The sequence below is a fragment of the Megalops cyprinoides genome, chromosome 10 (genome assembly GCF_013368585.1).
Source record: "Megalops cyprinoides isolate fMegCyp1 chromosome 10, fMegCyp1.pri, whole genome shotgun sequence".
NCBI lineage: Eukaryota > Metazoa > Chordata > Actinopteri > Elopiformes > Megalopidae > Megalops > Megalops cyprinoides.
Window position 1 is genome coordinate 6,754,726 of NC_050592.1, and position 22,438 is coordinate 6,777,163.

The 22,438-nt window shown below is 39.6% G+C and overlaps 2 long non-coding RNA genes across 2 annotated transcripts; both read left to right on the plus strand.

Moving 5' to 3' along the window:
• The first annotated feature begins 16,474 nt into the window (after positions 1 to 16,474).
• Positions 16,475 to 17,188, plus strand: LOC118784079. The gene is made up of 3 exons (XR_005005231.1): positions 16,475 to 16,510; positions 17,039 to 17,065; positions 17,155 to 17,188. It is a non-coding gene; the product is annotated as an uncharacterized LOC118784079 (long non-coding RNA).
• Positions 17,189 to 17,669: 481 nt separating this feature from the next.
• LOC118784078 lies at positions 17,670 to 18,481 on the plus strand. Its single transcript, XR_005005230.1, has 3 exons — positions 17,670 to 17,737; positions 18,015 to 18,069; positions 18,401 to 18,481. It is a non-coding gene; the product is annotated as an uncharacterized LOC118784078 (long non-coding RNA).
• Positions 18,482 to 22,438: the final 3,957 nt, after the last annotated feature.

Below are 22,438 nucleotides of genomic sequence, written 5' to 3' on the forward strand. Positions count from 1 at the left end.
AAGTTAGCTGTGATCTCATGAGGAAAGGAAACGTTAAACGTGATAAACGTTTCACTTCTCTAGAGGTTTGTGGACCTTCTCATATAAGGAGATGACAACAGTTCTGCTTGCAATCATTTTGCATTAAGATTAAAATCAATTCAGTTGGGTTTCTAAGTCTCCGATTCTGTTCACTGGTTCGTTTCAGTGAAAGGGGGAAAAAGGTAAGAGCATTGCTTTTATATTGGCTTTTATATTGTACTTTCAAGTACCTGGATGCAAACATCAAAACACTTTTGTAAATGAAATTTTAGTTTTTTAAATGCATTATACACCAAACCTTTAAAAAGGCAAAAAAATTAGTAGGTAAGATCAGGAATTAGAACATTTTACATATACCTGACACTTACCTGACAGATGGGAGCTCGCCTGCAAATAGGTGCTGATTGCTGTCACCTCTGCTGTACCTTTAGAAGGGGTCATGACCTCCAGAGAGATTGCTCTGCCCTGCTGCTCCAGCTAACCTGCATTTGTGCCATTACTGCACAAAATTCAGTAGAAGGGACAGCTTAACATTCTGATAAACACGTTTTACCATTAGTATTCCTGTGTATATATATATATATATAGGTGAATATACAATCTGCTCAACATGACTTTTTTGTTCTGATGCAGACACTGAATATAATGGTAGCATCACAAAAGCAAATACTTCATACTAGTCATGACAGGATCCACATGCTGTTATATCCTCAGAAATTACTAATTGATGTAACTGTCTGTGTCTAGGCTGGGAGTGTCGTTAGCCTGGTCTGCCACTGTTGCTCGTTAAGTGGATACACATTTTCTATTGTGCTGGAAACTGCTCTGGATAAGAGTGCCTGCTAAATGCATATAATATAATGTAATGTAACTGATGTTCCCCTGTTAAGTGGACCTGGTTTCCCTTAAATGTTTGTAGACATGGAGTTAGCCCTGTCATGAAGTGGATGGCTTCTTCCTGAGCTCACAGGCGTCCCTCCTTTACTCACAGCAAGAGGCAGTTGCTTGTGTTTCCTCTGAGTTTGGAGACATGCAACTGGCAGGAGCTGGGATGTGGTCTCCCAGGCAACCAGCCAACACACACTTGTCAAATAAATGTGTATGAATTAACCCATCAATGGTTGCAGTTAATCATGATATGGCATGCTACCAGCACATCTCTAAAGGGATAATTCTCATGATGTGTAAAGGAGTCAGTCAAATTCAGGTCTTCGGGTCTCAGGTCAGGTCAGGTCAAAAAAAAAAAAAAAAGATTTTGATGACTTTTCATCTGCTTCAGGTGAGGAAGCATCAAAAGCAGTTCTCACCTTTGTAGTGGACCATTCTTCCTTAAGGACTTATCAAGTCTTTAATCACCTCACTGTTAGGCTTTCAGGTGGAAGGACCCAGGCGCAGACCAGGATGACAAACCAGGTTTGACAATCCAAAACCATAGTAACAAAACAGTCCAAATCAAAATCAGAAAATCCACAGTAAATCCAAAAAACACAAGACGAGTACAAAATCCAAAGAAACAGGCACAAAAAAAAGGTCAAAAACCAGAGCAAGCAGAAACCAAACAGGCAGGACCAAAACAGACAATAAGCTGAGGCAAACTAGCAGAGAAACAGGGCAGATAGAGGGGTACACATACACAGGCTGGTGATGAGAAACCAGGGAACAGGTGTGCAGGATGGGCTTCAGGTGGTGGGCGTGGCAGCAGGGCAGATGGGCGGGACAGGAGGTGGGGCGATGGGCTGAAAACAAAACAAAAGCACATGCATGCAGAAAAACCCAAACAAAAGACACACCCACACTGGCTGACGGGAATACAGAAACAGTACAAGCAGGGCCTCTCGAGGAAGGACTGACACCTCACTATTCCTGACATATAAAGAAACAAACCTTACAGATAAGATAAGTAAATCTGTTGTCTGTGGTTTTGTAATTTGAAGAGAGCTCCCTGCAATCTCGTTTACATTTTCATTACGGAACTGCAAAGTTTCTTCATCCTTACCCTTCAGCTTCTTTTCTGTCTCCGTGTGAATTTCCAAGGATTCAATCTCACAAAAACGGCACATCTGCTCTGAAAGAGGTTTCTCCTCTCCTATCTTAAATGCATGGCGATCTGTAGGTCTGCTGTCATCACATCAGAATGGAGACTGTACCACGAACAAGCCAGCCGAATATACTTTCAAGAACTACGAGAGTGCCGTCTCTCCTTTCATTTTCCCTTCCTTGTTGAAGTAGGTCTTTTTATGTTTTAGATTGGTCAGTTAAAACAGGCTGTAGATGGCATACCAGTTTTCAAGTATTGTCGGTAGATCTCCCTAAATCGTAGTTCCCCTTTTTCTCCGTTTCTCCGCTTGAATTGTATGTCGTGTGTGCCTAAAGCTTAAAAGCTCTGCGCTGTAGACTTATTTTCAATATTGTGGTTGTTCATCAAATATTTTTTGCTTTTCAGTCATTAGAGATTATGTGTAATAAAATTTATATTTTTGCAACAACGCTTACTGCTATTAAAGAATTTATCCCTGTATCTAGAGCTCCCTTCCAGCTTTAGGCATAAACGGAGGGGTGGTGTGGTTAGTAGCCCACTAGGGGGTGCAACATGATAAACAAGTCATTTTCTTTGCAGTGGAGTTTGTAACCCAGGCCGTCATGCAGAGATTATGGCATAAAGCAGGATGTGCAGCCTATGTGTCCCTCTCTGGTTCCCACGGTGATGGTCTTGTAGTGTCCATCACCGTGGGAATGGTGCTGTTATTGCAGTTATTGCATGTTACTCCATGGACTGTTAAAATAATAAGCAAAACACCTGCCTTTTCATTTTGATATTTTCCTTCTCTCCACGACTGCAATTTCAGTCCTTTTGGTTATGTTTTGTGCAGAACATGCCGTTTGATTCTTCCTTTTGGCTCACTGTGTACGATGCCGCAGTTAAGAACAGGTGTATCCTTCCATGTCATACCTATGCTTTGTTGATGGTATGATTGATTCACCGAGATTCATTGATTCACCAAGATTCACTGTTCATTTTCCGATCTAATTTAAACGCCTTTACTTTGTCTGACAATTGGTCCAAAAACCCAAAGTTTATCGACATCAGGATTATCAGTTCTTAAAACACCATTACAAATTTGTGATATTTATTTGTGATGTGTTCATTTGTGTTATGTGGGAACTGTACCTGTTTTCCAAATGCCTTTGCGATTGTTGTTTTTGATCCATTAATTCCAAATCCACAATCCAGGTCAATATTAATTTATTCCTTTCTGGAATTTCTGGGTTTGTGCACCAATTTGATTTCAAGCAAACACCAGAGAACTGTATTCCATTTTTGTTGAAGGTTATTATTTACAATTCCAGATTTCTTTATAAACACAAGAAAACAAAATGGCAGGGGCATGCCGGATAGAATCAGTTTTCTGGGGCTTTACTACCAGCCTTCCTCAAGGCCTTGACATTAAGTTTCAAGACATAAGTTACAGGGCTCTAGAGATCCCCCTGGTGGCAGGTGAAGTCTTTCCACCTGCTTACAAAAAAGTCAACCATTGGGAGGTGAGGATGGCTTGATGGTGACAATGTGCATGCAAAAAGCTCTGTAACACACAGTGCATCACGGTGCATATGTGCTGCAGTGTGTGAAATGTTCTAAACGGTTCATCTCCTCAGGACCACTGGCCCAGAGCCTGCATTTGCATAATGGTAAATTTGACAGCATGAGGACGCAAAAGCAATCATGCTCATCCAGTCAGAAACACCAGATGGCATAAATATGTATATACATTCAGCTTACTTTTCTTACTGTTATTACAGTAAGCACTATCCTGGGTCATTTGTGGACATTTGAACCTTAAAATGATTAAATCGTTTTTGTCCATTTTAATCCAGGGGAAAAAAACCTTATGATTTGACTGAAATCAAAAGAAAAATTTAATTTCATTTCATTTGTTAATTATTTGCTTTACAATGCTTTACAGCTGCAACCTGAATAACTCTTAATGTCTGTCAGCTTCTGAAGAGGATTTCATTCAGGAAATATGGATCGATTTGCACGGCTATTTTCTTCATTCTTGTTACTACATGGTATGTTTTCCCTTTTCTATTGTGTTTTGGTAATTTATATATTTTAAATACAGTGTTGGTATTGTCACTCCAAAACCATTTTCTACCATAGCTGGATTTGGTGATAAGTTAAAATACCTCTTTAAATAATTTGTGTTAATGTGTGCATTACTACCAGGTGGACTAAACAAACCATTTTTACAATGCTGTCATCTTATATCACAAAAGAACTTTCACCTGAAGATGTTGTTTTACTGGGATGTACAGACGAGTGGCTATCCCAGGTTTTCTTTTTTTTTTTTTTTGAACGAGCCAATCAGGTGTCAGTGATTGTATTGATATGGGACAGTGGATATGTGAGCTCCAGACAGTTTCACAAATAACCGAAAGTAACATACCCAATGACTTTGTGAACACAAAACTTAAGCATGAGGTCTTCACCTTGATGTGTGTCTCTGAGGAGTCATTTGGACTTTGTGTTTAACTGAAATCCAGACATATTCATGTCAAATTTTAACACATCTCTTGACAGTGGAAGTATCTGGCATGTCAGAGCATATTTTAGTAGTGATAATTGATATGGAATAGTTTAGAAATTGTTTAATAATCTGATACAATAAAGAAAACAAAATTTCCCCCTCCTTATCTAACAATAATATTGCCATTTCTCTCAAAGGTGCCATACTTGGTGTTTCCAAGGGATGGAGTGTAACAATGCCTAGAAAAATGACAGGCATGCGGGGATCCTGTCTGGTCATCCCCTGCAGATATTATTACGACTCTTACCCCCCCAGCAATCCATACAGAATTGTCTGGTACCAGTATGTGAGTAAAGGGTACCCCCTAGTATGTGATCCAAGAAACCCTTGGGATGTTATTGTCAAGTTCAGAAGGAAAACGGCTTTGTACAAGCCATACAATATGTGGGATTGCAGCCTGAAAATCGAACCCTTGGAGCATTCTCATCATGGGGAGAAGATTTACACCTGGGTGGACCCAGGTTATGTTACATACCGCTATTTTCGATTTTTTGACGTCAGCGTTGAAATCAGCGTGCAGGGTGAGAAATTCAAACTCATTCAGATTTCCTTTATTGTATTTATATTTGCAGTTGCATGTATTCAAACAAAACTGGAATCGTCAGGTGTATGGAATCAGTTTCATATGTGTAGTGTAATTCATAAATGCAAATTGTAATCACCCACTTTCATGTTGAAGACAGAGCAGATCCACCATACATGTCCATTATCGGCACACCAAGGGTGGGAGAAAAAATCAGAGTTCAGTGTTTCGTGTACCATACATGTCCCTCAAGGCCACCTACACTGAGTCTGAGTGGCCCGTCTGGGACTGACGAACTCACTCGCACTGAAGTGTCGTGGGATGAGGGCAAATGGAAAGTCACATTGGTACGGACCTGGGATATAGACGACCCCCAGCAAAATGTATGGTGCCATGTGAGACATGCTGGGGGACAGACGGCATCACGTTCCATCGGTATATCAGCAGCATGTGAGTATCCCTATGCATGAAAACAAGAGAAATGAACACGCATATGTGCGGTCCACCTGAATATCACAGAAAACAGCTTGGGTTGTTCCTCAGCGTTCATCATAATTAATACCACCTGCTGTACGTCATGAAACCTATTTTAATGTATCCACTAAGTGCTTAGCGGTATCAGCAGTCCTCTCTAATCCAGGCATACACAGTGCGTCGTAGCAAACTAGGACATACCAAATATGTGTAGAGTAATGTGGTGTGCCCCACAAAAGAAAATATCTATGTTTGAAAAAACATTGTTCCTAACTTTGAAGATAACTTGAAGATAGATTGTGGTTGCACATCTACCAAGTGTTTTCCCTTTTTTTCCCAAACACCACCTAAGGCGTACCCTAAGACACTTAAGACTGGACTAGTAAAAAAACCTGAAAAATATTACCATGTGTTTTTGCTTTAATTATTGATGTTGATTTTTTTTCTTTTATCAGAAAATTGGGTTGAATTCCTCTGTATCTTTTACACAAGAAACTATGTAATCAACATTGTAATTATTTTATTGAAATGTCAAGAAAGAAAATTTGTCTGTAAATACACTGAAACTCACTAATGTACAATAACCCTCATACTTAGGTTCACTGGGGTCGATCATTATAAATCCCAGTTCAGAAGAGTTCTTGGAAGGGGTGGAAAAAACTGTGACCTGCAGTTTCACCTACAGCTGCTCTAAGGATCATCCAACTCTGACTTGGAATTACGGAAATACAGGGGCATCTAGTTCAACTATAAGAAAAGGCCCAGGTAAATGGCAAACCCAGTCCACTTTACGCTTCAAGGCTGCAAGTGATGACCGTGGTAAACCTCTGAGCTGCACTGCTACAACACCCAGTGGACAACAGAGAGAAAGATCAATTACTCTACAGGTTAAAAGTAAGTCTTCAAGTTCTTGCTTACCAAATTGTCCCTTTGTTAGGACAATGTTGCTTTACATGTACGTATTGCTTGTCCCTTAAATCAACATAACCTTGCACAGGGAGAGAGAGGCTTCATGAATCCCTTTGTGGGTGATGCTGCCATATACTGTCAATCTCTGACATGTTGACATGTAAGAACCAATCAGTGGACTCAACTGTCCATAGCAAAAACTGATTGGTTCAAATCAGGGAGCCACTGATAAAACATGAAGCCTTACTTCCTCATCACTACACATTTACCTTTTGCAATGAGCAGCGTGGTTTTCAATAGTAACAATCAGAAAATTTCCCTCTTGGCATTATGCTCTGTATTACACACACACACACACACACACACACATACGCACCTTACAATTTACCATGCTGACCCCTTCTTTTTCAAAGGGTCCATGCTTTACCTGGGATGGAGCTTCTCAATGCCTAGCAAGGTAACAGGTCTGCTTGGCTCCTGCCTGGTCATCCCTTGCAGTTTCGACTACAAGTCCAGTCTGCCATCTAACCTCAGAGTAAGATGGTACCAGTACGGAACTGAAGGGTATCCCCTAGTGTATGATCAAGGGAACCCTGGAAATGTCATAGACATGTTCAGGGGAAAAACAGATTTGTACGGATCACTGGCTCAGAAGAGCTGTAGCCTGAAAATATCCTCACTGGAGAGGTCTCATCACAGGAAGAGACTGTATACCTGGGTGGACCCAAATCCAATCTCTTCCTTTCACAAACATAACTTTCAAGACACAACTGTAGAACTTGATGTGACTGGTAAGGACAACCTTTATTTTCTAATTCTATTTAGACAGCAAATTTTAATCACTGATCATTTCTCTTCAGTTACCTCAAAATGTCTCCTGAGCTTTTCTGCAATACTTCACCCCAATTTAAATATTGCCATACAGCACAGAAACTCATTCTGATATTCATGATTGAGAAAGTGGATTAAATATGAATTGTAATGAATTTCGTCATGTTTAAGACAGAGCAGACAGTCCGGAAATCTTGATTGATGGCAAACCAAAGGTGGGACAACAACTCAGTATTCAGTGTAGTGTGTACCATGCATGTCCTTCAACACCACCCACACTGAGACTGAATGGCCCATCTGGGACAGAAAAAGTCACTAACACTGAAGCGCAAGACAGCAAGTGGAAAGCCACCTTGGTGCGGACCTGGGTGGTGGCCGAAAAACACCAAAGTGTGACTTGTGATGTTAGGCATCCTGGCGGGCTGACGGCATCAGCGTCCACGAGTATAACGGCAGAATGTGAGTAGCTCCAGATATAAAAAAGCAAGAAACAAGCCCCATAGACCTGATATTAATGGTGTAAACATACAGCAAATGCCTCAAGCACAATAAGATTTGATATGCATAAGAAGATATACTGAGGGTGACGCATGAAAAAATACTAACATTTACCCAAAATCCTGATTAAAAAATGCCAGTTTTGTCAAAATCTGGGGGAAACTCATGAGAATTATTTTGTTTTGTCTTTTACACCTGGCGGCCCATAACTACATAGAAAATTATTAATGCATTTTTTTTTATCCCCTTAGGTTCAGTTGGAAAGCTCACCATAAATCCCCAGTCAGAAGAGTTCTTGGAAGGTGTGGAAAAAAGTGTCAGCTGCAGTGTCACCTACACCTGCCGTGAGGATCAGCCAACTCTGGAGTGGAATTACAGAAATATGGTGACCTCCAGCACAAGTAAAAGTATGGGCGTTGGCAGCTGGCAAACCCAGTCCACTTTACTGTTCAAGGCCACGGGCGATGACCACAGTAAAGCTCTGACATGCACTGCTAAGACTGCTAGTGGACAAAGTCAAGAAGCCTTCATCACTCTACAGGTCAAAAGTGAGTGGGCAACTTTCTCCTAACCAGATCAAACTCAAGTGCTGCTGTAGATTTATGTATTGTATGCTCCAAACATCATGATAACGTTGCATAGACAGTTTTAGCCATCTTTGTCCAAATGCAGCCATATAATGAAATGTGTTAATATGTTAAACATTATTGCTGTTGGTTGTAATACCTTGGGGGTGCAGAACTGATAGCAGCTACTCAACATATTTTGATGATTATAACAAATTGTTGTGGTTTCAAATTTTAGCAGTAAATGTTTCATATGATGGGAGAGTTATGATTAATGAGTCCAATCAAGGGTGACACTACCATGTATTGTCAATCCTTGTTGCGCATAAGTCAATCAGAAGACACAGTAAAACATTGTGATTGCTTCAAAGCAGTGGAGACTGATCCTCCCATCAATATATACATTGACAGTTACAATACAGTTATTCTATATTCTGACTGAAGATTCAGCTCCTGTGTTCCTTCATTCCTCTGTACATTCTTGGTTCTGACTGGTAAGAAGCAATTCCAGTGCTGTCTGTACTGCCACAATAGATGTTTTTTTAGACCACTCCCTTCCCAGAATGTTCATGAAGAGCCAGAAAGTCAGAGCACTCATACAGTAACTTGTAACTTAATACAGTAACTTAACAATGAAACTGACAGAACCTTCAGCTTGATGCACATCAGGTCTACTATCTGGTCAATGTACAGAATATCTGTAGAGGCATTCTTCTTTTTACAGATTTAACCACACTGTCCTATGAATATTCATGAAGTTGTCTATTTCCAGAAAGGTACTTATGTTTTCAAATGCAGAGCTCTGGTTGTTAAGATGATTCAACTATTAAGTTACACTGAAGTTTCCAACTGAAATTTATTCACAGCTCATTTATTTCAGAAGTGAAGGGCAAGGGATGTGAAATTGGGAGAAAATGAGCACATTAATTTGTGATGTGGAGCATACCTTTCTGCACTAACAATCAGATTTTTTTTCTTAGTATTCTGTTCTGTGTTATGTGTATACACCTTACAATTTACTATGTTGGCCACTTCTTTTTAAGGGTCCATGCTTTCCCTGGGATGGAGCTTCTCAATGCCCAGACAGATAACAGGCCTGCTTGGCTCCTGTCTGGTCATCCCTTGCAGTTTTGAGTTCACCTCCAATCTGCCATCTAACCTCAGAGTAATATGGTACCAGTACGGAACTAAAGGGTATCCTTTGGTGTATGATCGAGGGAACCCTGGAAGTGTCATAGACAAGTTCAGAGGGAACACAGATTTGTACGGATCGCCAGCTGAGAAGAGCTGTAGCCTGAAAATATCCTCACTGGAGAGACTTCACCACATGGAGAGGCTGTACACCTGGGTGGACCCAAACCCAATCTCTTCCTTTCACGGACACAATTTTCAAGACAAAACTGTAGAACTCCACGTGACTGGTGAGGAACCTTTATTTTATCTTAAAAAAGAAATATCAGTTCTTCAGTGTCTCAATCTATAAGCCACTCGTCTTGAGCGTAGGCTGAGCCCTGTAGCCTAGGTTCGAAACCAGCAGCGTTATTTTTTTCATGTGGGGGTGGGTAGGTCGGCCTTCGTTTTTTTCGTCTCACTGCTCTCAGACATGCTGACAGTGGTCAGGCACCTGCAGGTGTTTCAGATGGCATTTTGTGCATGTGCGTATCAGAGGATTTCACACATCTCACTTCAGCACTCCTGTATGACTACAGAGGCTGTGAGAGTGAGGCAGCAGTGTAAAATAGCGGTAACAAGCAGGACTTGTAACCAGATGGTTGCCGGTTCAATTCCCAGCTGGGGCACTACTGTTGTACACTGGGGAACGGTACTTTACCCAAAACTGTAAATATCCAGCTGTATAAATGGGTAACATGTAAAAAAAAAAAATGTAATCTACTGTGTGTTAGTCTGGATAAGAGTGTCTGTTAAATGGTAATAATATAACATAATGAGAGAGACAAATGTGATAAGCCTCATGTAAAAATTCCAAAAATGGGGTTGCATAAATGGGGGAAAAAAGCATAATAAAACATAATAATAAAATTAGAATAAAATCAAATATAATAAAAATGAATATAATGTAAAAAATACAAAATAACATTTCATTCAACTGAGTCAAAAAATTCAGGCTGAAGTGAGACTTTTTCCAGTTTTTTCTTAATGGCTGGTGAGGTTTTCTGCAATGCATTATCTCAATTTAAGAATGGCCATGAAGAAAGGAAACTCATCATGATTAATTCATCTTCATGCAAATTACAGAGCGGATGAAACGAGAATTGTAATTGCTGTTTGTTTTTTTTTCTCGTGTGGAAGACAGAGCAGACAATCCGGAAGTCTTGATTGACGGCATTCCAAAGGTGGGACAACAAGTCAACATCCAGTGTAGCGTGTACCATACATGTCCCTCAACGCCTCCGACACTGAAACTGAGTGGTCCATCTGGAAAGGACACTGTCACGGAGACTGCATTGCATGACGGCAAGTGGAAAACCACCTTGGTGCGGACCTGGGTGGTTGGGGAGGATGACCAGACCGTGTCCTGTACAGTGCAGCACCCAGGGGGTCGGACGGCCACAGCAGAAACCACCATTCAGGCAGAATGTACGCCTCTTCTGTTGAAGATATGTGTGCATGCTCACGGCTGTACCCAGCATAGTCATGGATCACCGTGTAAAATTAATATCTAGTTGGCACTCATTATTTATTGGAAGTCTTAGCCAAAGTGTGCATTTGTTTGAAACTCGGCTCATTATGTGTGTTTTCAGAGATGCAAAAGAAGTAACCACAGAATCTTCTATACACGTAATGCTTACCCTTGGTTCACCTTTTTTTGCACAACCATTTTGGTGAGCCCAAATGTAGGTTCAGTTAACAGTGAAAACTTTTTACCTGGGAAAACACAACAGTGGTGCAGTGTTTAACAGAGAAAGAAACAAGTTCAAGTGCAAAAAACAAAGCACCTTCTTCCTCTTAGAAGTATTAATGATTTACAGTATACACCATTACATATGTGTCTGCTGGAGCTCAACAGTATATTCTGATCCATTCAGGTCCAATTGGGGAGATCACTATAGATCCCAAACCAGAAGAATTCCAGGAGGGTGTGGTGAAAAATATTACGTGTTCAATCTCTTACATCTGCCGCAAGCAACAACCCATTATCACCTGGAATTACAAAGAGATGCAAGCCCTCAGTTCTACTACAAAGGGGGCTGAGGAAAGTTGGGAAACTGAATCCATCGTGATGTTTATTGCATCCATTGATGACCACGAGAAAAAGCTGACCTGCACCGCCCAATTTCCTGATGGAAAGAGGCCAGAGAGCTCCATAAAAATACGTGTCAAAAGTAAGCATGGCATACAACTTCATAAAAATATACTCACATAAAATATGAGCAATTCTTTAAAAGTGGTTCAAAGTACACATCTACATTTTCTAGGTTTAAGGTATGCTTATTCATAAATCATGAAATATCATAAATAAATTAACCCCCTACACAACCTGCTGGTCAGACAACAGAATGTCCTCAGTCTGAGGCTCCTTCAGCTCCGCTGCAATAAGGACCGTTACAGGAGGTCATTGCTGCCAACCGCAATTTCTACAATGACGGCCCTCTGTGCCAGGAGAGCAGACTCCTCCACTGAGTGGCAATGCACAATGCACATTTTACTTTTAATTTGCACATTCTATTTTTATTATATTTTGTTTTATTTATCTTGTACAGTCATAGCTCGGTTAGTAGGATGGATAGTATTGCAAAGCATGCTTCTGGTAAATGATAAAAGACTGAAATGGAGACCACGCTATTATTAAAAAAGATCTCCAGTTCAGACGGCAGCTATACATGACACACATTTTCAGACTACCACAACAGACTACCACAACCCTGTCACATCTACTGTTCCATCTCTCTTTTTATTTCAGAGTTTGAGGCCCGTGTTGGTTTGGTCCCTGGTGCGAAAGGTTTGCACATTTTTTAAGCATAATGTAAATAAAATACAAGCCAAAACCCAAAACTGAGCTAAGTGATCATCTGGTCAACTAATTTTTAAGCCACATCAGTGAAGCAATTCATGTTTTTAGAAAAGCCAGTTGCCAGTGGTTTGAATCTGGATTTTTATCTTTGCTGTAAAACCCCATGTTTTGGTATTGAGAAAGAAATGAGTACAAATGAACTCTTTAGAAATGTGTAAAACAGTGTATATGCCGGTTTCTCTCTTAGTCACATGTCTGTAATCATTCCAAACAGATAAAGGGTGAATGGTAAAAAGGTGAATAAAAACAAGTGTGTAAAATATTTAAACCCTTCAAAAATATGTATGTATTTGTTTTAGGTACCAGTCACCTTGGGACAGCTGATGTTTTATCCAGAATCAACGCCTTGACCCGTTCCTGTGTGGTTATCCCATGTGCCTTCCAAATCCCAGGCAATAGGCCTGTTACTCGACTTGGTGGCATCTGGCACAAGCTGGATGGAGGTTACGCCTACCACAACGGACAGAGCCGGGTTCTGGACAACTTCAAAGGGCGCACCAGGCTGCTTGGGGAAGTGGATGAACAGAACTGCACTTTAGAAATCGATGACATCAAAGCCCATGACAACGGGCCTTTCTGTTTCCGTGCAGAGAAAGGGACAGACACGTACGACTTCAACAACAGCTGCGTGTTCATTATTATGAAAGGTGCGTGTGACTTTTAAGTCCTGTGTGCTTCCATGTCTGTGTCTGTGTGTTTGTGTAGTTCACACTCTCTTTTACTCTTCCAGCCTCCCCGAACAAGCCGGTTATGACCGCCCTCCCACAGGAAATCGAGGAGGGTTCATCTGTCTCTGTCACATGCTCAGTCACTCACACCTGCCCCTCACATCCCCCGACTTTCACCTGGAATGTGATTGACATGCAGACCACCGTCAGTCACGTGCAGAAGGGAGACGGCGTCTGGGAAACATCTTCTACGCTGACCTTCGCTCCCTCTGGAAACAATTATGGGAATGAATTGAACTGCAGCGCCATCTTCTGGAGGGGAAAGAGACAAGAGACCACAGCCAGCCTCAACGTGAAGCGTAAGTATAAACTTCTGACTGGTGACAGGCTGTGTTTCACCTCCATCTTTGAGTTCAGTTTAGGAGGGCTTCAGCCAGAAATTCAGTGAGTGTGAACAGAATGCCAAAATTGATCTCTTTTTTCTCATCACCTTTAGTCATACAAAGTGTAAAACTTATCTTGGAAGTATAATTAACGAGCAGAAACAGCAGGTTGCAATTGTTTTACTTTGATAGCATTCACAATACCTATTAATGCATTTTCAGTTTGCTTTACAACAGAGACTATTAACTTAGTGTTACATGACAAATTGATTTGCAGTCAGGATGACAGATCAACTGTTCTCTAAATGGATCATGTAGATGTTTTTCAGTCAGACCAAAAACAAAAGTCATGATATCGAACTTCAGCTGGATATCTTCCATTTGCATTGTTTTTAAAATATGCCATTGAAAATGTATTTGAACAAAAGTTAAGACCTCTGCAATATGTGATAGTTTAAATATTGTACGGAATCTATTTTGTTGTTGTGTGCACCTTCATATCACTTCCTGTAAACAGTGGTCTTTATGTGGCCAACCAGAAACGTGTTGACTAGTACTTAACATGCCTGCATATGAGTTCCCATGAAGCCTTTTTCATGCCAGAACCCCAAACTCTTTGTCAAAAATAGTGATGAAAATGTTGATGAAATCTAGAACTCAAGGGGAAAAAAATCTATGATGGCTAACATATTTTTCCTGTGGTCCAGATGCAATCGCAGGGAATCAAAAAGAGAATTATTGCTTACAATATAGCCTCTCCTAGCAGAGATTATCAGATACCCACCCCATACTGTGCTGGAATTTTTTCTATGGGGGTTCAGACTGAATTGTGTAACTGGCCTGATTTTTTACTTTTAGCTCTCACTATGCTTTTTCATTGCACATGTATGTGAAAGCTGATTACAAACTGTTCACTGTTTATGTCTTATGTTAGAGGAGCATCATAACTTTGGTAATATACCCTGAACTTGCTCCAAATTTACTGATCTGGTTGGTTTGACCCAACTGAATTATGAGAGAGATTTCATCCATCTATTATAAGGTCTAATATTGAATTATAAGATATAAGACCTATAAGAAAAAAAATATGTACTTGCAATTCATATTATTATTGTCATGATTAGGACAAGCACTGGAAAACTCTCTGCCTTACGATGAATTATTTTGTGGTCAGGAAGATAACTGTGACGATAACCATTTAAAATGCACTGTTCTTTGTCGCTTCCTTTTAGGAAAGATGAACTTTCTCCCCATCCTTATGTCCATCTCAGTTGGGGTGCCGGTTGCCTTGTCCCTTTGTGTGGGAGTGTTAATATGGAAGAAATGTTCTGTTGGGTGTGTAAAAGCTGTACAAATGAGACGCATCACAATTGACATGGGGGAGGGGAACAAATTTAATGGCAAAACTTGTTAATGTGAAGGCTGTTTATTCACTGGGATCATGACTACAGTTGCACACATCATGTTTCACCATCACCATGTTTCATAATAGGACTTTCAAGTCTCAATGTTAAAACATTTCCATGACTTGTTGAGATTTTAATCATTGCATGCAGTGATAACATGTCTGTGTTTTTCCAAAACCTGCCTCTTACAGTCCATTTGAGGTTGTATACCAAAAAGTGAGCTATTTTCTAAAATGTGACATTGTGAAACCCACAGAAAATGCGTCAGTCAAACTCCAGAGAGACCACCTCGACCTGAAAAAAGGCAAGTACTCACAGAAACTTCATTTCATCACACAATTTAATGAAAAAAAAATAGAGTTAACTGAAGGACAAACTGCAAAAGTGGAAGTTGGAAGTTTGTTGTGAAGTTCTTGTTAATATATTTCTCTTATTTGTCTTTAAATAGGAGGTCATTTTGGCAAAGGTTTTCCAGGTAAGCTAATGTAATGTGGAAAAATTAGTTATATTTTATTAGTTATATGATTTTACGTTATATTTATTCTGACTATTAAGTAAAATCCATTTGTAAAAGAATATATTTATATGCATACTGCTACTACCTGATAGACCTCAGAGGGCATATCAAATGATCAAGATTGTCTTGTACTGCCTTAAACATCTTTCTTTACCATGTCAAATTGTCCTCTCTGTCTGCTTATAGACGCCAAGGGGAATGCGGTGTCAACTGGATAAATGATGGAAAAGGAGATTCTAGGCAGGTTTTGTGATGATCTCCCATAGAAGCACCTTAGGCTCTAAGGACCTTAGGAGTAGTTGTATAGTTGCCGGGCCTAAAATGATAAATAGGCTGGCCTAGTTTCTAGATTCTAACCATCTACCACTCACTGAGGTCTCATCCAGAGAAATACAAAACCACATCAATCAAGTCTAGAGCTTAGTCTTCCTAAACTGAAGTACTGAATTACATATTTAAATATTTGGGTGAATTTGTGTGATGTAAGATACTAAGGGGAACATGCAGAATTCTTTTAGAAACCCTCAAATGAAGGTGACGTAGGTGAACAGAATGCTGAACAATGAAGTGCAACATCTTTCCTGAGCTTAATTTTAAATTTACTGTATGACATGAGCATACACTTCTACTGGAATTTAGAATTCACCATGATGCTTCCATGAAATAAGCCTCTTGTGTCTTCCTCACTATCTTTTGGACTGATGTGCAAGGGTCAGCTGTTTGATCATTTACTGGAAGGGGTCTCTATCTTATACAACATTCCTCCATTCACAGAATCCTAAAGGAATGTTTCAAGTTTATATCTGAATAAACCCTTTGATTTGAGCAATTTGTTGCAATAGCAATGGGAAATTTAACACAAAGCTGTGGGTTTTACTTCTTTGACAGCTCAGTTTTAAAATGGCTTTTGCCATGTGAGCAGATGGTTCTCTAGAGTGGTTCCTTGATCTCTAAGTTTATAGTATTGCTGGAGCAATTGCAATTCCATTGCTCATCACCACAATTCTGTTATTCTTTTTACCATGTGTTATGTGGCAACACCCACAGGGGACATCCTACTGACTATCAGACCAAACCACCACGGCCAGAGAAAAGGTACCGTACAGACATCGAGAAAAGTAGCAATATATAAAAGGGTTACCAGTACGCGATTTGAGGGAGGATGGAGGGGGATGCTATCCCCCTTGTTAGCAAAATTACCAAAATGCATACACCTTGTTAACCTGCCACCCCACCTCTCTATCCCCTAGCTAGCAGAGAGAGCGCTGCGTGTGCATCTGCCATCCCCCCTGTTAAAAAATAACAAATCACCTACTGAGGGTTACACACAGGTTTTTACAAAAAGCAAAAATCAGTCACAGCTGTGGTATTTCTCTGAAAGGTTTTCACTAGTTTGGCCAATGCTTATTACTTAACATTAATATCTGAGCAGGACCTTGAAAGTAAATTATTATAAGATCCTTGAAGCAATTAAATAAGTATTATTAATAAAAATTACACAGAGGGACAACATTTTTATTGGACACAATAATGTGCAGATGGACTTTATCAGATGGTCCAGATCATAGTGTTATGTTTACTTATACAATACAAACCTTTTGTTCTTCATTTTTTCATGAATAGGAGGTCAATTTGGAGCCGATTTTCTAGGTAAGCTGATGTATAGTACCAAATCCTTCTACCTAATGTGCTGCATTAACACAGAAGCAAGTGTTATTCAACTGCTCTTCAATCCACAGAAGGAATCCAGGTGACTTTCAGGAGAGACCCCCACGTCCAGAAAAGAGGTATATATGCTGAAAAGATCTGTGTGACTGTGGCCTGAAAATAACGTTGTATTATAGGCATGGAATGAATTAAACTGCTCCCTTGGAGTTTTTAATAAAAATATTTATTTTGATTTTGATTTTAACAGGATGTCCATTTGGAACAGATTTTCTAGGTAAGCCAAAGCAGAGCGTCACAATAATTTACTCCTTTATTTTATGTACCGTATTTTCACATTTCTCCATTCAGTGAAAATGAAAACCACTCCTAAATATGTATAAGGCATTTGTGTAAAACCAGTGCCATTGCTGGCCTGGTTTAAGACTGAATCCAGGTTTAATGCTGATGCCAGTCGTATTTCTCTGCTTACAGAAGAACACAGGTGTACACAGCTGACAGGACTGTCGGTTGCAGGTAGGTTACAGGCCAAATATTTTTAGTACAATCACACACAATTCTTCTGATTTTAAATGTTTTTGTTGACAGGGTCAACAATGAAACCATGACAATTGCCACTCAGAATGTCTCAAAACCCCGGTGTCCATCTCCTAAAAGGTAATCCAGTCTGTGTTGTTTATTTTAACAGGTTTTTACCGCGATAATAAAGACCGGTTTATTATTGTGTATTATTATTGGTTTATTACTGGTTTACTCTAATCAAAGCTAGTGAATGGCATTACATTACAAGAGTACAATTTCAATGCCAGGCAGATTTAACCAAGTTTTTTCCTCTTTTAAAAACAGAATTCAGAAAATGCAGAACAGATGATGAGGTAGGAATGCTGCTGTGCTGAAAGAAATTTTAGGGTCATTCTTTATTATTATTTTGTAGCAACCTGAAATCTGCCCATCCTGCCAAGCGGAGGAATGACTTTGGCTACAATGTCGTAAGTATATAATAAGAGTGAGGTCCACTTTTTGTAAAGGGGGGTTGTCTATTGCTATTCCTAACGGGCCACACCAGGAGAGATCCTTTCCAGCTGAGCAATTAACTGCCAGCTTCAGCTGCTCGTTGCCTTGGCGGAGCCAATGTAACTGCTTTCAGAGGAACTGCTTTGGTCACAGTTTGTAAGAAACTGAAGCAAAGCAGTAAAGTCTAGCCTGCGTTCTTTCAGGGCCAGTATTGAGCTTTTGGCACCCGGGCTTTGAACGCACAGCAATAGTATCTGAGGTGTTTGACTCTGACCTTCAGATTTTTCTCTCTAATAATATCTACAGGATGATGGCAATATTTATGGAAACATGTAGCTGCCGGAGCAACGGAGGAGGGCCCCAAACTAATGATATTATGATACTTCTGCCAGCCCTGTCACCCTGTCACACTGTGTGTGTGTGTGTGTGTGTGTGTGTGTGTATTAACCCATCTCTGTAATGAAGTCATAATAATCATGACACATTTTGTTCATTTTGAATATTACCGAACAACAAATAATGGATCCTTAGTAAGTAGTGTGATAGACCACAATATGATACGTCTCAATGCATTGAATTATTGCTCATTATCACTCATGGTACTCTTAAGTTAAAAAAGCAAATGTCTTATGCTGAAAATTGAAAAGCATTCTTATTTTTCGAGCTAGATTTAACAGAAAATATTTGCTTTCCTTCAATGACAACTACTGATTTCTCATGCAGTGTTTGTATGCTTTGTACATCACATAATAAAGCTATCATAGCAATTTACCCTTTGAAGTACTGGGCTCATTATTCACGCCCTTTTGAGTCTTTACATTAATACAGGCAGTCAATAAATTAAAAATATCTATGCACACACCCTTTCTATCTTTTGATAATAATTTTACCATGCAGAGTAATAATTGGACCCAGTGACTCCCATGAGATGGCTGCCCATACCATGACAGACCCACCACCATGATTAACACTTTGAAACAAGTAATGTGGGTTTCCTTTGGCTTTCTCTAAACTAGTCTAGATGTAGGAAAAAGGAGTAAATGGCAACTCCTTAAACCAAATTACTTTCTTCTGCTGTTTAGAAGTGGATGTTTTGAAGTCATTGCATCAGTATTGTGTTGTTGCTCTTTGATCTTAGTTATCATAGATCTATCATAGATCATAGATATCTCTGATATCAAGTATCAGCTTTGTAAAGCTCACAACATACAGTTTTTGTTGATACCGAGTCAAGGATTCAATTCCATTCCAGTCCAGTTCAATTCAAGTCCAGATTCAATTTTGTGGTCATTTTTGAAGCCATTGTTTTGTAATTTTATAGCAGCTATCCTGTTGAGTGTATTTTAACAGTGTATCTGAGAGGATATCATTGACAGGAAGCTTCAACTTGCAACCACTGTTCCTCTTTCTGAATGCAGTTTCTCCTCATATGCCATCATGATTTTCATCACTCTTCCCCTTGACACATCACTAGCAATTCAGGCACCAACTATTTCACCTCTTTCAAAATTTGTTACATCTCTCATGTTCCTTTAGAAACTCACATATTAAAGTGTTCATTTTGAAATGGAATTAAAAGCATAAGAATATGGTTGATTAGTACAGTTAATATCAAACCTGTTTAGACTCCTTTTTCCTTAATTGCAATTTATTTTCATCAAAACATGAGTCCTTTTTCATTTGGTGTTTCCAATATTTTAGATTGTGGATTTAACATTTATATGGGTAAACAGGAGCAAAAACATAACAAACATTGTTATGCATAAATCTAAATAGCACTAGACAGCAAAAAAGTCATATTCTTCACAAAAATTAATTTTATTTCAGAACTGATAAGGGTAAGGATGTGGATTGCAGTGGCAGGAAACTTCCTGCAGCGTTTTATGGGTTTTCTGTCCTCCAGGTAGAATTAGTCTGTATTTTTCAGTTGTCCTGTTCTTCATTTGTACAGGAACTTTTATCCTGAGTTCATACCAGATGAGTTTGATTAGATTCTTATCTTGATACAGCCCATTGAGAACATGCATTTTGCACTCAGTTAATCATTTCTTTGTAGATTTGGATGATACTTTGGGTCTTTGTTGATAGAACATCTTCATCTTTTTCTGCTAAGCTTGAGGTTCTTGTGAACCACTTTTATGGTTTGCATGCCCTAATACAAGGATTCCAGGACCCCTGGGTACAAAACAACCCATAGTAAGTAACTACTGTCATATTTCACAGTTGCCATTGGAATTTCACTACACAGCTTCACCTTTTAATGCCAAACATAACACTGATAAGCATGTCCTAAAAGTTGCATTGTGCTTTCATCTAACCAAAACATGTGCTACTAGTACTCATTCAGAAAAGCCATTCAAAGTCTGGCGAAAATCAAGCCACCTCTTGTTGTGGTATGCCCTCAGTGGAAGCTTACCTTGTGCAAAGAGTGCCACAAACACGCAGCCAATGTTGGATATTACTTTTAACTCTCTTAGTCCGGAAGGTGGCAGGTTGCTTCAGAGATGTCAGAATTGTTCAGATCTTCAGAACTGCTGCCTTTGGATTTACAGTTTCCTCCACAAACCATTTGTCTTACAGCCTGTGGTGCCAAGATGCATTTGTATGCTCCTTCTGGCTGGGTTGATACTGTACCCATAGCTTTAAATTTATGAATAACTGATACCACCATGATAAGTGGATTGGGGAGAATTGTGAGGTAGCATTCTGTCTTTGACATCTCTCAACTTGTGGATCTTAATGACCATTGCTTACTGACCTTTACCATAATGATACAAACTGCTAATGAATTTCTTTGCTGTTCAGCTCCTTGGATTTATACCTTGGATAAACAAAAAACTTCATAGTCCTTCACATACATCTGTAAGCTTCATCTGAACATCCAAAAGGCCACATGTTAGTGTAGGGTTTTTTTGTTGTTGTCTTTTTTAACATACTAATTTAAATTAAATTATTGGCAATTTGCAGATGTTCTTATCCAAAGCACATTAAATAGGCTACAGTTTTTACATGTTGCCCATGGATATTTACTGAGGCAATTCTGGGTCAATTACATTGCCCAAGGGTACCCCAGCAGGAAACTGAACTGGCAACATTTTCGTTATGAGTCCTGCTCCTTACCACTATGCTACACTGCTGCCTCTATGCTACACTATCACCTCATAACTTAAAGGAAACAGACTTTTAATGTCTGGAGTACTTTTTCAACAGCAGCTTATTACAAGAATAGTGATTTTATTTTCTGCAGGTCATGTAAATGGCAATAAATCTGGCTACAGCAGTTTATGCTTCCAAGCACAGTGTGACTATAATTTTCCAGTTTTGCTCCAAAGTGACAAACAGCTTTTTATCAGAGAGATTAGCTTTCCCAGGGAGTATGCCAAGAGGAGCTGGTTTGAGGTTTCCTGTTCCCATGAACATCCCAGTTAATTTATTTGTCAGCCTCCAGGCAAATGATGTTGCCTAATGTAAATAACATACACTATATGGACAAAAGTATTCGGACGCCTGACCATTACACCAACAGGGACTGTAATGTCATTGTATTCAAATACATATACTGTAGTATGGAGTTGGTCCCCCTTTTGCAGCTATAACAGCTTCCACTCTTCTTGGAAGGCTTTCCACAAGATCTTGGAGTGTTTCTGTGGGAATTTGTGCCCATTCATTCTGTAGAGCATTTATGAGGTCAGGCACTGATGTTGGATGAGAAGGCCTGGCTCGCAATCTGCGTTCCAGTTCATCCCAAAGGGGCTCCATGGGGTTGAGGTCAGGGATCTGTGCAGGCCAATCAAGTTCTTCCACACCAAACTCATCAAACCATGTCTTTATAGTCCTTGCTTTGTGCACTGGGGCACAGTCATGTTGGTATAAAAGAGGGCCTTCCCCAAACTGTTGCCACAAAGTTGGAAGCATAGCATTGTCCAAAATGTCTTGGTATGCTGAAGCATTAAGATTGCCCTTCACTGGAGATAAGGGGCCTAGCCCAAACTCTGAAAAACAGGTGTGGCCAAATACTTTTGTCCATATAGTGTAAGTGGATGCTAAGTTTGGTTAAGCTGATAGAAACAGCTAAAGTTTGTGAATGCTTGTCACATTAATTCAACCTATAATCGTACTCTAAAACTTGCAAAATGAATTATTAGCTGTATTGATTGGCCAGATTTTTAATAATGTGTCACCACACGACCCCCAAAATCAACACGTACCTGCACTCACATAAGTGAAGTTATTACTGCATGAATTTAATAATAATGAAGTAATTCCAATACATTGTTGACTTATTTCAAGTAGTGCAGGAAATCCAAAAAAGAGCTGTCTGAGGACAACTTTGATACCCTGCCT